Source organism: Ambystoma mexicanum, chromosome 3p (assembly GCF_040938575.1).
Source record: "Ambystoma mexicanum isolate Mex_15411 chromosome 3p, UKY_AmexF1_1, whole genome shotgun sequence".
Classification (NCBI taxonomy): Eukaryota; Metazoa; Chordata; class Amphibia; order Caudata; family Ambystomatidae; genus Ambystoma; species Ambystoma mexicanum.
The window spans coordinates 260406122-260422370 of NC_090925.1; the positions used below are offsets into that span (position 1 = coordinate 260406122).

At 46.1% G+C, this 16249-nt stretch overlaps 1 long non-coding RNA gene across 1 annotated transcript in view; it reads right to left on the reverse strand.

The window, feature by feature from the left end:
* Positions 1-7837: 7837 nt before the first annotated feature.
* Positions 7838-16249, reverse strand: part of LOC138580319 (uncharacterized) — a 150792-nt gene continuing 142380 nt past the window's right edge. Inside the window, exons 3-4 of the long non-coding RNA XR_011304231.1 lie at positions 9405-9589; positions 7838-8370 (exon numbers count right to left, since the gene is read on the reverse strand). This is a non-coding gene — a long non-coding RNA (uncharacterized lncRNA). The remainder of the gene's footprint in view (positions 8371-9404; positions 9590-16249) is intronic.

Sequence of the window (16249 nt, forward strand, 5' to 3'; positions counted from 1 at the left end):
TAGTAGTGGGTGGCGTCTCAATCTGTCAGAATCCGAGTCCTCAGATTCGTGACTCACCTGTTTGTTTCTCGAAGGTCTCGGTTCGCGGTTTTCTTCTTTCTGGATGAGCGAGCCTTGTAGAGATAAGGTCTGGAATCCTCTGAATCCAGTCTGCTGGGCTACGGCGAGCGCTCTGATCTCTGACTCCCAGCGGCAGCAGCTCTGGGACTTGGGAAACGTTCAAAGTTCCTGGGAGGATCCGGGACGGAACCAGGACTGGATGGAAAGGGTAAGGAGGCTCCGTACATGGAGACCACGGAGGAGAGAGGAAGGGAGACCAAGATGGAATTGGGGCTCGGATACCAGGGTTCACTAGGTTAAAGGACAGAAACTAGCACAAAACTTGCCGGAACAAAGGGACAGGCAAGAGAGCGTTGAGACGCGCAGAAGCGCGGGGGCGTGTCTATTTTCAAGGAAACATGTTCAAGAATACAGAAAGACTAGACCGCGCCATTTCTTGGTGTCGGCCATGTTGAAAAGGAGCAGAGTACATGGTTATTGACTGAGGGACCAGGCGGACCATAAGGATTGATATAGCCGATTCATGACAGTATCAGCATTGAGGGCATGTCTGAAAAGGTGGGTAGCAGGTCTGAAAGTGGGGTAACATTTAATGAGGATGTTAGGCACGGCAGTGGGACTGCTTTCTCTGGTGTGCAAACAGCTGTGTTGGTCTGTGGGTGCCCCATGAGGGGAGAAGAGAAACCTGCAATGCTAGGCTGAGATGAATATTGAGAGGCAGGGGAGGCTGAAGACGAGGTCTGGAATTTAAGGATTCTGTAGTAGAGCTCTGAGCAGCAAATTCATTAATTAAACTTTTATTACACACCTGATACCGGAGACCAGTCTGTAGACCAAGGACTGGGATTCGATTCTAACCTGTGTTGCTCAGAGTTGTCTTGTTCCCAAGACAAATGTGTTGCCCCTGAGCTATCCTTTGGGCTCCACAAAATTAGAGGGGGGATGATGGGTAGGTGGGACTCTGAGGGGGGCATACGAGGAACAGCCCTCTCAGTCATTGAAAGGAAATAGGTTGGGGACACTGTGGGGAAACCACTTCTGGCACAGGGTTCATGGAAAAGATGGCAGAATGGATTACGGATCACATTTTGGGGGAAGACAAGTGTAAACATGAAAAATAGAAGGACATGACAACGGGAAATGGGCAGGAGGTGTGCCAAAGGTGTGGCCACTGCCGGGGGAAGTCATGGGGTTGGTGATGATATGATATGGCATTTATAACGCGCCTATACACAAGTATTTGAAAGCGTGACGAGGCAAGGGAGGGGGAACAGAGGGAAGACAGAGACAACGATCTAACTAGGCCAGGTGACATTGAGATCTCGCAAGTGCAGGGGAGGGGGGAAAGGGAATGTACGAGGGGGGCGGGAATGGTAGGAGGCCATTCAATACATAGGATCAACAGTAAAAATAAATAACATAAATAAAACAGTAGGTAAAAGTGCAGCCAGCTAGTGGCAAGTGCAGGGGTAAGTGCAGACATCAAGTGTCATGAGCCGGTGAGGGCTGAAGGGATACAGAAACAGCCCCCAAGTGCAGGGATTGCCCACAAGGCAGTGCAGGAGTGCAGCTGGTGTGGGAGAGAACCAGGACCCGAGATCAGAGGGTAGCCAGGTGACCAATGCAGTTTCAGTCTGGGGTTCGAAAGGGGAGAGGAGGAGAGAAAGCAGAACCAAAGAGGACGGTCTTGAGGTGCTTCCGGAACCAGAGATGGTCCTCTTCAAGATTCAGGGAGGCTGCTTCAGAGGCCCCAGCCGTACAAAGAGTTCTGCTACCAACTCGTTGCTTGGAGAAGCAACTGACCCTGACTGAGTTGGAGGCGCATGAGCAAAGATCTTGAGAAGGAAGATATTAAGGAAGAGAGCGTTGTAGGTAATGAGGCCCCGGGCCCCAGAAGGTCTTGTGGACAATGCACAGGGTTTGGAACTTGATCCTCGCAGCCAGTGGGACTGAATGCAGGGATTTCAGTCCTGGAGAGATATGATCCCTGGGCTTGAGACCAAGGACAAGTCTTGCAGTCCTGTTCTGCAAGAGTTGCAGATGGCAGAGAGAAGAAGCAGGCAGATTTAGAAAAAGGCTGTTGCAGTAGTCCAGCCGAGAGAGAACCAGAGCTCTGCAGACAGTGAGCTTCTGGGGGAAGGACGGAAAAGGAAGAATACCTTTGAAGAGGTGCAGCTGGTAGTGTGACTTCTTAGAGAAGTCAGAGATATGAGGAGAGAAGGAGAGAGTGGAGTCAAAGATGACCCCAAGGTTTTTAGCCTCACAGGTGGGAGAGAGAGGAGGGCCAAGAGAGGCCAGCCAGAGCGTGACAGGAAAGGAGTGAGCAGGTGAGCTGATGAGGAGAATCTCAGTCTTACTGGCATTAAAGCAGAGATCGTTGGCAGCACACCACCCCTGGATAGCGGACAGACAGTCAGAAATGAGAGAAGGAGAAGAGGTGGCGGAAGGGAGCCTGAAAATGAGATTAGTGTCATCCGCATAGCACTGAAAGTTGGGACAGAGAGTGGCAATGCGGTGGGAAAGAAGTTCCAGGTATTGGTTGAACAGCCAGGGAGAGAGGTTAGACCCCTGGGGAACACCACAGGTAAAGATAGAGATAGAGGAGAGGAAGGACCCAAGTTGGACATGGGAGGGTAGATCTGAGAGGAAAGAGGTCAGCCGAGCCAGGGCCTGATCAGTGATACCCATGTTATCACGCACATGGTGGAGCAGGATGTCATGGTTGACTGTGTCAAATGCAAAAGAGAGATCAAGTAAGATGAGGACACAGGTAGTATTGGAGTCAAGGTTGTAGAGCAGGTCTTCATGGATGTTCAGGAGAGCAGTAACCGTGCTTCTGGTGGCTCTGAAGCCAGACTGATGGTCATGGAGAGAGCCAACCTATTCAGTGTGAAGATTAACGTGGGAGATGGCCAGCTTTTCCAGGTGTCTGCCCTGGAAAGGAGTGATAGAGATTGGGTGGTAGTTAGCCGGGCAGGAGGGGTCAGCTGAGGGTTTCTTGAGAAGAGGGTGCACAAGGGAGTGCTTCAGGGGGAAAGGGAAGACTCCAGTGGTGAAGGAGTGGTTGCAGAAGTCAACCAGAGCAGGAGCCAGGGTGTCAATGTGGTTCTTGATGGTTTTAGAGGAACAGGGGAGAACCTGTTTCGATGAGACTTTCATAGATCAGATTTGTCTAGAAACCTTGTCTGGGGAGAACAGGAGAAAGGCAGAGAAGGAGAGAGGAGAGGTGACTACAGAATGTTTAGAGGAAGAGAGGGGAGTAGAGGTAGGAGGAGGAGAGGAAGAGAGTTTTAGAGATGAAATGAGAAGCCAGGGCTGTGTAGAGGGCCTGGTAGGGGACAGGCAAGGTAGAGACTGTAGCAGGATTGGCCAACTCCTTGCAGATTTTAAAGAGTTCAGCCAAGTTGTTGGATGCCGCAGAAATGCAGGCTTTAATGAGGGCTCTCTTCTTGGTCCGGACAGAGAGACGGTATTGCCTTTGGAGCAGGCAGTAGGCCAGTTTGTCAGAGGATGTACACGAAGCATGCCATTTCCTCTCAGCCACCCTGCACTCACGTTTAAGGGTGACAAGGTCAGTGTCATACCAGGAATTGCATACCAAGAAGGAAGAGTTGAGTGGTCGAGACAAGGAAGGAAGAGGAGAGGTCCGCCCACTCAGAGGGGAAGGAGGAGATCTGAACAGGTGACCGATAGATGGTAGCCACAGTGAGGAAATGGCTAGGATATGATATGATATGATATGATATGATATATGATATGATAAGATAAGATATGATAAGGCATTTATAATGCGCCTATACACAAGTGTTTCAAGGCGCGATGAGGCAAGGGAGGGGGAACAAAGGGAAGACAAGCAGCGATCTTACTAGGCCAGGTGTCATTCAGATCACGCAAGTGCATGGGAAGGGGGAAAGGGAAAAGTGCACGGGGGAAGGGAAGGGGAAAGTGCAGTACATAGGATAGTAGATAGTACAATAAATAAGATAAATAAAAAATGGCCAGCTGTTGGCAAGTGCAAGGTAAGTGCAGACAAAAGTGCTGGTAGGGGGACTGAAGGGATACAGAAAACAGTCCCCAGGTGCCGGGGTTGCTAGGGAGGAAGTGCAAGTGTGCAACTGGCGGGACCTGGGCCCGAGATCAGAAGGATAGCCAGGTACCCAGTGCAGTTTCAGCCAGGAATTCAGCAGGGGAGGGGGAGAGAAAGCAGAAGCAAAGAGGAGGGTTTTGAGGTGCTTCCGGAACCAGAGATGGTTCTCCTCAAGTTTCAGGGAGGCAGGATTTTAGGTGCTTCCGGAACCGGTGATGGTTCTGGAAGGAGAGAGAGCGAGCCTGCAGATGAGGCATTGGAAAGAGGAGTAGACCTGCGTAGGAATGACAGAGGCAGGAATCCACTTGGGGAAAATCAGGGCTACACCCCCTGCGGAATGATTGGACCTGGGTGCAGAGAGGATCTGGTAGCCATCAGGGAGGAAAGTGTCAAAGCTTGTGACAGAGCTTGCTGGAAACTATGTCTCAGTGAGACCGAGGACATTGAGGTCAAGTTCTTCGAGGAGGCGGCAGATGTCAGAGGAGTGTTTGATGGCTGAGCAAGAGTTGAGAGTGGCAATATGGAGATGGGTGCCGTCATTGAAAGACTTACGGGGAGGGGTACAAATCAGAGTTACGGCCTGCAGAGGTGCAGAAGAAGCCTGAGGGCAGGCAGAAGAGGAAGGAGGCGAGGGCAAGGGAGCCAAGGAGGAGACAACAGGGCGAGGTGAGGAAGCTGTGGAGGGGAGAGTGGGGACAGCAGGAGAAGAAAGGAAATTGATGAGGGGAGGGAAGTATCTATCAAGGAGGAGAAGGTTGGCTTGAGGGTCTTGGACCAAGACGGTCCCATTCGAGTAAACATTAATGATGATCTTAGAGAAGTGGAAGGAGGACAGGTGGGCCTCCCACTGGTTGCCACCATTGATGGGAGAAGAAGAGAAAGGAGAGAGCACAGAGACCATATGAAGAGTCCATAGGTCTGGTGAGGGAACGACAAAGAGGATGTCGGTGAGGGTTTGCTTGGAGGAAGCACTGGTATAGGTGTCAGCGATAGGGAGGCCTGGGTTGGAAACCAGGATGTCCTTTTTAAACTTCTTAATTCCATATTTAATGAGGAGAGCAAGGTAGTCGATAGAGAAGTAGTTAGAAGATCGGAGAGACCTAAAGCACCATAGAGTGGGTAGGGAGAGGAGAGAAGAGGAAAGGGGTAGGAGGGGTTGGGGAGGAGAGAACACAGAGGGGAAAACAAAGGGAAGGGCACAAGCAGACAGGACACAGAGAGACGAGACAATGGTAGACAAGATGGCAGGAGCTCAGATAATGGTAGAAAATTTGCTAGATGAGTGCTTTGCTAAGAAGGCAAAAAACCACAAGAGAGACACTACTTTCACAATGCAATTTAAATACTGGAGAACACACACCTAAGTCTGAGAGTCCTGTATACTGGAAACAAGGCCTAAGTTTCACAATGCAAATTTAAATACTTTCACAAAGCAGTTTAAATACTGGAGAAAACACACCTAAGTCTGAGAGGTTGCTATGTAGCAGGGTATTCAGGGTAGAGTGTGAGCTCTATTCCTAAACCGGGCCACTCCTACCTTACTTAGTTGCTTCTGGTTGATGGCTGGCCATGGGTTTCCCCTGCCGACACCTCCAGACAATAGCTGGAGCCGCCTCACTGGGAGCCGCCCTTTGCTTAGGGGCACTTTGCCGCAGGGGCTGCACAGGCAGAGGGCTGCCCTGGGAAGGTCAGTTATGACTGCTGGAAGGCCAAACAGGGGGGTGGTGTGTGGGATGGGAGGCGGGAATAGGTTTCTGGCAATGAGGAAGCAGGTCAGGGAGGGAGAGGGACACGGGTTACGCCGGGACAGGGGAGATTATTTTTAAAATATACAGCGAACTCTAGTCAATCCCCAGGGCCTTTCCACTCACCTGGGAGACATTCACAAGAGGCGGTGAGGTGGCACAGGGCTAGTGATAAGGCCAAAGCGAGGAGCGCGGGAAGCCAATCAGGGATGGTGTGCAGGATGGGAGGCGGGAGGAGGTTGCAAGCAATGAGGAAGCAGGTCATGGAGGGAGAGGGACAGAGGTTACGCCGGGTCAGGGGACATTATTTAAAATATATATAGCGAACTCTAGTCAATCCCCAATACCTTTCCCCAGGAGGGTTCCATCTGTTAATATACCTGCAAAAATATTGGCATACAAAAATATTGCCATATTCTTGCGCAATATTAAACCATGGACCCTGCAGGGGACACCCCTGCAACCCCCATAATATTCTTTTATGGAACGGGGACACTCCCGTAATCCCCGGTCCCAATAACCCCATAAATTATATCACCAATGACCTTTCCCCACGACCATATAGATGGCGACATTATTGGTGGGGATAATATTACCTGATACCCCTGGGAGACAGTCACAAGAAGTGGTGAGACAGTGAGGGGCCGGTGATAAGGCCAAAGCCCGGAGCACGGGAAGTCAATCAGGGTCAGTGGGTGGTTGTTTTGGGAGGCGGGAGTAGGTTGCAGACAATCAGGAAGTGGGTAGGGGAGGGAGAGGGATACGGGTTATGCCGGGGCAGGGGAGATTATTTTAAAAATATACAGAGAACTCTAGTCAATCCCCAGGGCATTTCCACTCACCTGGGAGACAGTCACAAGAGGACTGTTTCCCAGGTGAGTGGAGGGGGTCACAGTAGGTCAAGACCTTAGTGTTGTGGATGAAGAAGTGGTCTGTGTGGCTGAGAGAACAACACATTGACCTTGCTTTGCAGCTCAACAAAGAGGTGGGGCAGTGTAATGCAGAAAAGGAGGTGCCTCCCAAAGGTGCAAGGGGGGACATGGCCAAAAAGGTGCAGTGGGGACAAGTGCTTGAGAATTGCTGTGGCAGGGGAGCCCTCAAAGAAGAAAGAGCGTGAAGTCTTCAGTTTCAAAGATAGAGGAGAGCACCTTGGTGTGGATACAAGGACGTGAGTTAAAGGATGGGGTTGTGAAATGAGCGAGCAGGAGCTTGATCGAAAAGGTCACCACCACCTGTGAAAAGTGGAAAGAGAGCATCTGAGGGAATGACCATGAAGGAGAACGGACATCTCCTTAGGATTGGGCTGGAGCAGAAAAGAGGCGTGGTGTACCTTCTGGGGCATTCAGTGGAGAAGTGCAGAGGACTGGGCCAGTGAACACTGCCGAGAGTGGTTCCTGGAGAGCAGATGAAAAGGGAGGGGGAAATGGAGTTGACAGAGTGGCAACAGGATGGGGATTGAGGAGAGAAACGTCATGGTATGGGAGACATAGGGTGCCAAAGATAATTGAAAATTGGATGTCAGCGTTTCTGATTAATGCTGTGTTTGTTGCAAAACATTTCGCAGAGATGAGTGCTGTGCTGTTGAAGTACATGGATGTTATCAGAAAATCGCACATACTTTTGGGGGACTTTGCTTGGTTGATGTACGATGAAGAATTCAGATCTAGGTTAGGGAATGACTAGTGATTACCATGGGGTAATATGGATTCAGATCTCACACAAAGAGAGGCAGGGGCACAACTACTAACTTGCGCATGAGCAACACGCCCCACATTAGGTACGACTTAAAAAAAACAACATACAGTGCTGGTGTGCAAAAGTTTCTTCCAGGCGAGAACTTAGCACGTAATCTCTTAAACACTTAGCAGACAAGATGGTCAAACACAGTAGGTGGTAACAATCAATCATATTTGGAATATTCAACTAAATACTGGACTACTCCAAATCATAGAAAAAAATAGTCAATTTATTTCTGAACATGATTTAAAATTCATAAACATAAACAATGAATAGAAATATACACAATATATGTTCTGTGGAGATTCTGACAAAAATAATAGTGACAAGCAATATAGATTACAATAGGGGAAACGAAAACATAATTAATGAGTTTTCTGTCTCGACAGTATGATTGGTATGGCCTGCTAGTTAATCAACAATAAATGCAGTTGTTAACCAAAATCTGTGTTACAAACTCAATAATTCATTCACAACTAATACACTCCATTCCCATTCAACCCAACATGTTTCATTCCTCATACAACACACTCATCATAAAATCAAAGGAAATTCATCAGGGGAAACTATTTTGCCTGTATGCATACTCCACAATGTTTTTCATAAATAGAAGGCCTGTGCTGGTCTTCGGTGATGATCCGAAAAATGAGTCAAAAATTGAAACATCCACGCTCTGGTCTATAAGTTCCCACTGCAGTGGATGTCGTTGCTCAGTTAGTTAAAGAGAAGACGTAATCCCACCTGGAAAGAGAAACAGGGCAAAGATTAAACATGTATTGTCTTAAGCCCAAAGGACAATTAAATCAGCCCATCTGGTGTGGATCTTTAATAACCACATCTAGAGACAGCAACTTAATTGCTAAAAGCCAATGGCAAGAGTCTTTGTGATTCAGATCTAGGTTAGGGAATGACCAGTGATTACAATGGGGCAATATGGATTCAGAACTATGCCAGTGACAGGCATGCAGACGGCAAGCGGCTTGCCAATACCACACCTGTAATTTCAAGCAAGGTCTGCCCAAAATTAGGTGTGTGGGTAAGGGTGTTTATGGGATTGGTGGCGTAGGGGTTTGCTGGGCATCTAACAGAGGGGTGTGAAGCACGAGAATGAGAGTGGCTTGCAGATACAAGCATGAGTGCACGAAAAGCGGTTAGCTTCACATAGTGTTCAATGGTGTGGACCAGGGAGTGAAAATATGGGTTGGGGAGGCACGGTCGGAAGAAACGTCTTGGCAAAGGGCACAGTCTCTGGTTAAAGTAGGGAGAGTCATGAGCATTTCATGAATCCCCCATTGTGAGGAACTTAGCAGAGTCAGGTAAGTCAAGTAAATCAGTCACAACATAGTTAACAACCTACACTGTAATATAACTATTTAACACCCCTCACTGTGTCTGTGTGTTTATTGTTCTTGTCCCCCCCCCCATCATATCATGTCCTTTACCTATGCCTAAGTACAACATCCCCCCTAAAAGTTCCCCATTTGGGCTGGGGGTTACACTACTCTGCTGCTTTCCAACTGTCTCCTGTAGTCTGTGAGAAAGCTGCCCTGAGTCTTTTCTCAGGTTACTTGGCCTCCGCCTGTATAAAAGATTGTTTTGTTATGGCTCTATCCAGTTTGTTTTTCAGCAGTGCACCTATTATTTGGCTGCCACTTTCCAGTACAGGCGCTCCACTACTTTTTCCTCTCCCCTTTTGGAGTGGTTTTTTAAATAGTACCTGTACATTTTTGTCCATACATCAGACTGGAAGAGAAAAAGCAGAAGTGACCAGCAACCTTTAATATGGTAGGCCTCAATCTCTGTTGAGGCAGTAGGGAAAAAAGCATGGACACAGAACTGCAGATTGCAAATTCCCTTCTCTGTTCCTAGGGTTCCAGTCCTGGTGATGTCCCCATCCAGTGTTTTGCTTCCACTTTCGACAGTAGAGATTCCTCAGTCTGCTTCCCTTGACTTCAGTGATCTGTAGTAGGTAGAGTTGGGATTTCTACTCAAACAGCTATTGTAAAGTGAAACACCCTCATACACAATAACATTCATAACAGTTTGGCATTGGCAATACTAGGTGAATTGAATAATCTGCTTCCTTTGTTAACCCAAATGTCTCGAAATCCTTTTCATGTGGGTGGTTGTCTTCAGTTAAAAACGTTAAAAAAAAGAGTGATCAGAGTAACCACACAAATAGTTTGTTCAGAGAAAACAAAATTACTGTGTCCGCACTTGAGGTAAGTCGGAGTGATGCATCACTCCACAGCCTTCGCTGCTCCGACTTACACACCCGAATTAGCACCGAGACATTTGGGTTAACAAAGGAAGCATATGCAGATCCCAATGCCCCTGCACCATTCATGTCAGTGACACGGTGGCGCTTGAGTCATTACAACGAGAGAGAATCGTGTCCCCTCTCTAAGCAACCTATGACCTGATGGGTGGCTGTCACCTGGCAGAACATTTCCCGATCTGGCGTCCCCCCTGGACATTCGAAACGTGACTATTTATTGAAGGCAATCCCGCCCATTCAATACTTGTTTCCCCACAAAAACCGTCTTTTGTGTACCATTATACCCCTACGGTTAGGGATGACATTAACATTTCTTTTTGCCTAAAGAGGCCCTAATTTGCCCTGTTGTTTATTCCCGTATACATATTATATACATTTGATGAAAACTCCAATAAATGTGCTGGCCTCCAAAACATTTTATTTAAATCTGATATAAATTTGATAAGAACCCCAATAAATTCGATTAACCCCCTCAAAAAAATTGAATTTAAATTAGGTATACATTTGATAAGAACCCCAATGAATTTGATATAAAAATACAACTTTGAGAGCGACCCTATTAGTTTGATTTTGAACGATAAAATCAAATTAAAAAATGCACATTTAATACATACTATTGCTATCATCTGACACATTTCACAGTAATATTTTGCTACTTGGTCTCTGGCCACCACATTTAGGATGTTATACATATTTTCAAAGACCTGATATAACAGCACACAGCTGTATATATGTATTTCACAACTGATCAATACTCTTCATAGCGATACAGAACTTTCATAACTGTTGTTATATATATTTTATTTATATACCTGATAGCTGTTAATAAATGTGCGTATCTAACAGTATTTAGAGTATAACGACATTGGTTGTATTCTCATGTACTAAGAGTATTTTAGATGTTCTTGTAAACAAGAGAACATGTGGTCTTTAAGTTTTACAGGGAGAGGGCCCCTTTAAAAAAAAAAAACAGCTCGAGCTATGGCAGATGGTAATGAGAGCGTTGCATGAGACAGCACAATTGCTACCCCTTTTATGGCATGTAGTCACAATCTTATAATCCTTAACAGGGCGTTAACATAGCCTTTAAAAGACGACTTGGGATTGTGGGGTGGCACATTGAGATAGAAGTTGAGCTGCCCCATGGTGATAATAGTGAGGTGGACCCCTTGAAGAGCAACTTCTTATCCACGCTCAGGACACAACCCTGTGTTGGTGCACATGTAGAGATAAACCACGATCATCAGCCCCTCTGCAGGACAGCCCTGCAAGAATTGACGAGCGCCTTACCCAGGGTCAAACTCTCCTGTGAGAATAGGTAACAATATAATCCTTAAAATAGCCAGAGGCACGGCCTTGTGTTATTGAGCTGTAGTTTTTTAAAACCTCTGAAGACAGTTGATCAAAAGCTGCAAAGGGTTGTTATCTTCACAGACCAAACATGGCTGCTATCTCTGTATGACAGTAGCAATGCCTAAAGGGAAAAAAGAGATGGTTTGGATTTAGAAAATATGATCGTGGTTTATCTCTACATGTGCACCAAAACAGGGTTGTGTCCTGAGCGTGGATAAGAAGTTGCTCTTGAAGGGGTCCACCTCACTATTATCACCATGGGGCAGCTCAACTTCCTGGAGCCAGGGCCCCTACAACAGATTAGAGAGCCTTGTCCATGATGGCTGATCTGCATCATGGGGGCTCTGCAGGTTGCAGCCTTATTTTATCGAGAAACCCTACAACAGGGACCCCTACAACTCCACATGATGTCTTTATATCAAACACTGGTCGGTCTCCTAAAATCAAAGTACCCAGTCATTGTAGCTCGACATTTCCCTTACATGTGCAACCCGTTACTGGATGTCTAGGAATGGGGTTAGGGCAGCTTGCAAGACCTGTGCTATTATGCAGGACAGCGGATCATTTGGGCTTAAAACAAGAGCATTCAACAGTCTCAGGTAAGAATTGAACTTAAGAAAGAGCTGAGGTGTGTAGATACAAAAGTGGTTTTCACTGCCCACTCTCACAAAATACAAAAGCCTCAACCCCGGGTACAGAACGATGTTAGAAATGAACATGTTGTTGAGGCAGGGGCAAGGTGTAAAGGGACACACTGAGCTGCAAAAGAAGTAAATATGCACCTAGCAGTGGTGCAGGGGGTGTTACAATGCCGAACAGCATTGCTATTGACTGTGCCGGTGCACTTGGTCTTCAGGCTATAGCAACAGCCGACGTCAGCTATGGCAGGGTAGCACACATGCATGTTCAACAGAGCAATGACACAGCGTGAGGTTTGGTAATCATTGACAATGACACAGCTGTGATAGCATAACACCTTGATTGATAAAACACAGTCTACACTGTTAACTAATGGGCAAAGTGTAACAGGTATTAGTTATGAATTAGAAAATAATATAGGTAACTGTAAAGATCAAATGATTGCAAATATTGTTTTCAATGCCCCAATGAACCCATCCAATAACACCACCAACCCCAGGGTGATCATTTGCCAGCACATGTAGGAGCTGTTTACCATTATGAGCCTGATCACACTCTGTGTGAAAATATCAGCCTGCGGGAGGGTGAGGATGTTTTTGTGGGGTTTGTCATAGGCCTGTTAATGAGGGTGTGCAGTCCAATTGTATAGATGCAGTGCTGGGTACTCTGAGGGCTGATGAGTTACAACCCTGTATTAATATGGCCACTTAGGCAGTGTGTGAAATGGCTTACACTCTCTTCCAAATGACCCCTTAAACATTTGTCGATGACCTGAGTACAAGCACTACACACACAAACATGCATAACGAGCACAATGTTGAAACTCAAAAAGAACTGCGTAATGGGCCTCATTATAACTCCGGTGGTAGCCGTGCCGTAAAAATGACATGCTGCCGGAGTTGTGTTTTTTTCCGGCGGACCCACAGGACTCAATGGGAATGGGGAGGACAGATGCACCGGCACTGTGTGCAACAGTGCCGGTGCATCCGTCAAAGTCTGCAGGCGGGTGCCATTCCACCCACCAGGTCAGACCAGGTGGGCGGAGAAGCACCTGCCCGCAGAACTAGGAGTGTGCCGGTCCGGTAACAACAGTGCCGGTAGCATAATGAGGCTTAATAATTCAGATTATATGTCTGATAACACCCATGGTATCCCCAATGATATTCAAGATGGTGGTGCCATCAGTATCGCCATTCTAAATGACACCAACGCATACATTGATCATGATGCTGAAACTCAGAAAAGCAGTTTTAATGTCTCAGAGGGGGTGCGTGATAATCATCAGGTGGGCCCCGCTAACATTCAAAATGGCATTAATGCTTACATCATCACTACAGATGACACAGCTGATGTATGCAGGTATACCACCATCATAGGTGTGGGCCCCAGTATGGTGTGAAAGCCCCCAACAAATAATAACAGAAAAAACCTGCAGACACTCCTGCCTTAAATCAGACCTATACAAAAATGATGGCTGTTTTGACAACCTAAAGGAGCCCTCTTATAAAAGTTAATTGTGGGAACCAGATATCAGGGGTTCTTTTCAATATGTGAAACAGCTCATTTTTACATTAATAAAACAGGTGGGTGATATCACTACAGCCTTAGCAGCAGGGCTCTGTGGAACATCCTTGGTAAGCCAGCTCGACTATCATAATAGCGCAACATGCAATGCTCAAAATGTGCAAAATAGCATATCAGGGGGTGTGGGAACCTGTCGGTTTGACAACCATAAACATCTTCTATGCCACTGATATCCACTGAAAACAATGGTATATTGATACCCATCCCTAGTCCAGTTGCTACTCCATCAATACCCACTCAAGGGGTATTACAATCATCAGATCTAACAACAGTAAATGATTCTGACTAGTAAATAGTTCACACATAAAAACAAAATGGTCCATTACAAAACCAACACGTCTTTTAAACAGCCAGTGAACCACTAGAGCATGCTCGCATTTAACAAGCGCCCAATGTGACAGGAGGGATGCAACCTGTGAAGCTGAAAACACAAGCACTGTTACAGTCGCTACGTCTCTACTGGGTGACGGTTGATACCCATTTCAGAGAGACTGTAAAGACACTGAATGATCCTTAAAAAGGTGTAAATCCAGAGCCCAGCGACATCAGTTATTTAAAATCTTCAAAAAAACCAGATTGGTTATATCCAGACATGATCGTCATAATATGCCACAACCCCAAACATCACAGCCTGATGATCCTGTGTACTTAGAAACGGTGCAGACATATCAATGGATGAGTATTAAGAGGAATTACCATTTGTAAACTTGGATCAGTTACAGTCCTTTGGACATGGGCTATCTATTATAACGGAAGCCTTAGACACACTGGTCAGGCGTATATTAGAAACTGTAGGACCCAACAATTTCATACAGATATGCATGGACACAGATGGTTTAACGAGATCTTATTTACAATGTGATCAACGCCCAATGTTTTCAGCATTTTACATTTTCTGAAAAATCTGTGAAATTATGTGTTTTTCACCATAAAGAATTGTTGCAGTAGTTGTCAAGCCCCCCTCCAGAGGTATTTCCAATCTTTGAACAATTTAATTCACAGTCATATTATCAAATTTATAAGCAGATGGCTATTTAATTTCAATCATGGGCCATTAAATCTGTGTTTGATGTCTAGTCTTATAGGTTTAATCGAACCGCAGAGTTGTACAGATGCAGATATATGTGACAATGCATTGAAAGCTCATAGAGAGCTGGTTATTTCATCGAGGACAACTATATGTTTTGGACAGTTGGCTCTCTACAAGCAGTATTCCTCTAGAGCCATCAAAATACTGTACTTCAACAGCGGTGTATGGCAAAAACGTCCTGCTAATGACTAAAACAACAAAAAACAAATTGGGCCTCATTACGAGCCCGGCTGTAACCGAGCCGGAAAAACCAGCAGGTTACCGCCGGACTCGTATTACCATTCCGCCTCAGTGATTCCCGGAATCACCGGGGCATTACAACCCCGGTGACCTGGTCATTCTGGAGGCAGAATTCGGTAAATCCCCATTCCCATGGAGTCCTATAGTCCTATAGGACTCCATGGGAATGGGGAAGTGGAAACACCGGCACCATGCTGTAATGGGGCTGGTGTTTCCACGTCCGCCTGCAGGCGGGTGGTGTTAAACCCACCAGGTCAGACCTGGTGGGAGTGACACCTCCCGCCTGCAGAACTCAAGATCAGCCGGTCCAGAAACAACGGTGGCCGCGGGTTTACCGCCACTGTTATTTCCGGACCGGCTGACCCGTAATGAGGCCTATTGTATGTTTTCATCACAATGACAATTTCTATGGTGTAACAAATCTACAAAACTTCCTAGGGGCTAAAAACCTTTGTAAGCATTGTCACCATATTTTTAACAACAAAAATAAACACAAATGTCAGTATCACTGTAGTCTGTGTTTAAGAGATGAGTGCAAAATGATTAAAGAGAGACCTTCAAAATGTCTGCAATGTCACATCTTTGCTAGGTCACTTGTTTGTCTAAACATTCACATTGAGAATGCTGCCATGGGGGCTGTCGTGAGTGAGCCACGGCTTGACTGTCTCACATGCAGAAGATGTACCCCCAATGGTCACTTATGGTTAATTTGCTCGGTATGCAAAATACCTGTTGTCAACATGACTGAGCATCTGTGTTATATGATACCTGGTAGACCTCAAAAGAAAAGCGAGAATTATATTGTGAATGACATGGAAGCCAGGCAGGAAACTATGATGCACCAGCCAAACTACATTTATGCTAGCTATCTAACAGCTGATAGTTGTTGGGAGTTTGAGGGTAATTTGTGTATGAGTGATTTTGTTAGCACCTTTGGAACAACTAAATGCACAGACTACTCATATTTAGCTCATAATGCCAAAGGTTATGGCAGTTACTTTATACTCAATAATTGGTGAAGGAGCTAATTAAAGGGAAAACTTATCACACAGGGTGCTAAACGCATGTCAATGCTTGTAGTAACATTGAAAATGTGTTTTATCGGCACCTTGAACTTCCTACCCATGAAACCCCGAAAGCTCCCAAAAGCTTTTCGTTCATCAGGATCAAAGGGCTTCTTTCCACATCTTTCCAACACAGCGGCTAATCAAAATGATGTAGGCCTGATGCCGTCCCCCGAACAATATGGCGTTCTGTACATGATGCCTATCGATAAAGATCAATTAATGATGCGGTAGAAGGCAAATGAGCATAGCGTATTTTACTTTTGCCAGGAGTTAAGGGTTTACTGTAAAGAAGGTGTCAACATTTTAAGACTGGCATGTAATTTTCTCAGGGAATGGATAATTGAAATTACCCGTCAGGAAACACCTATA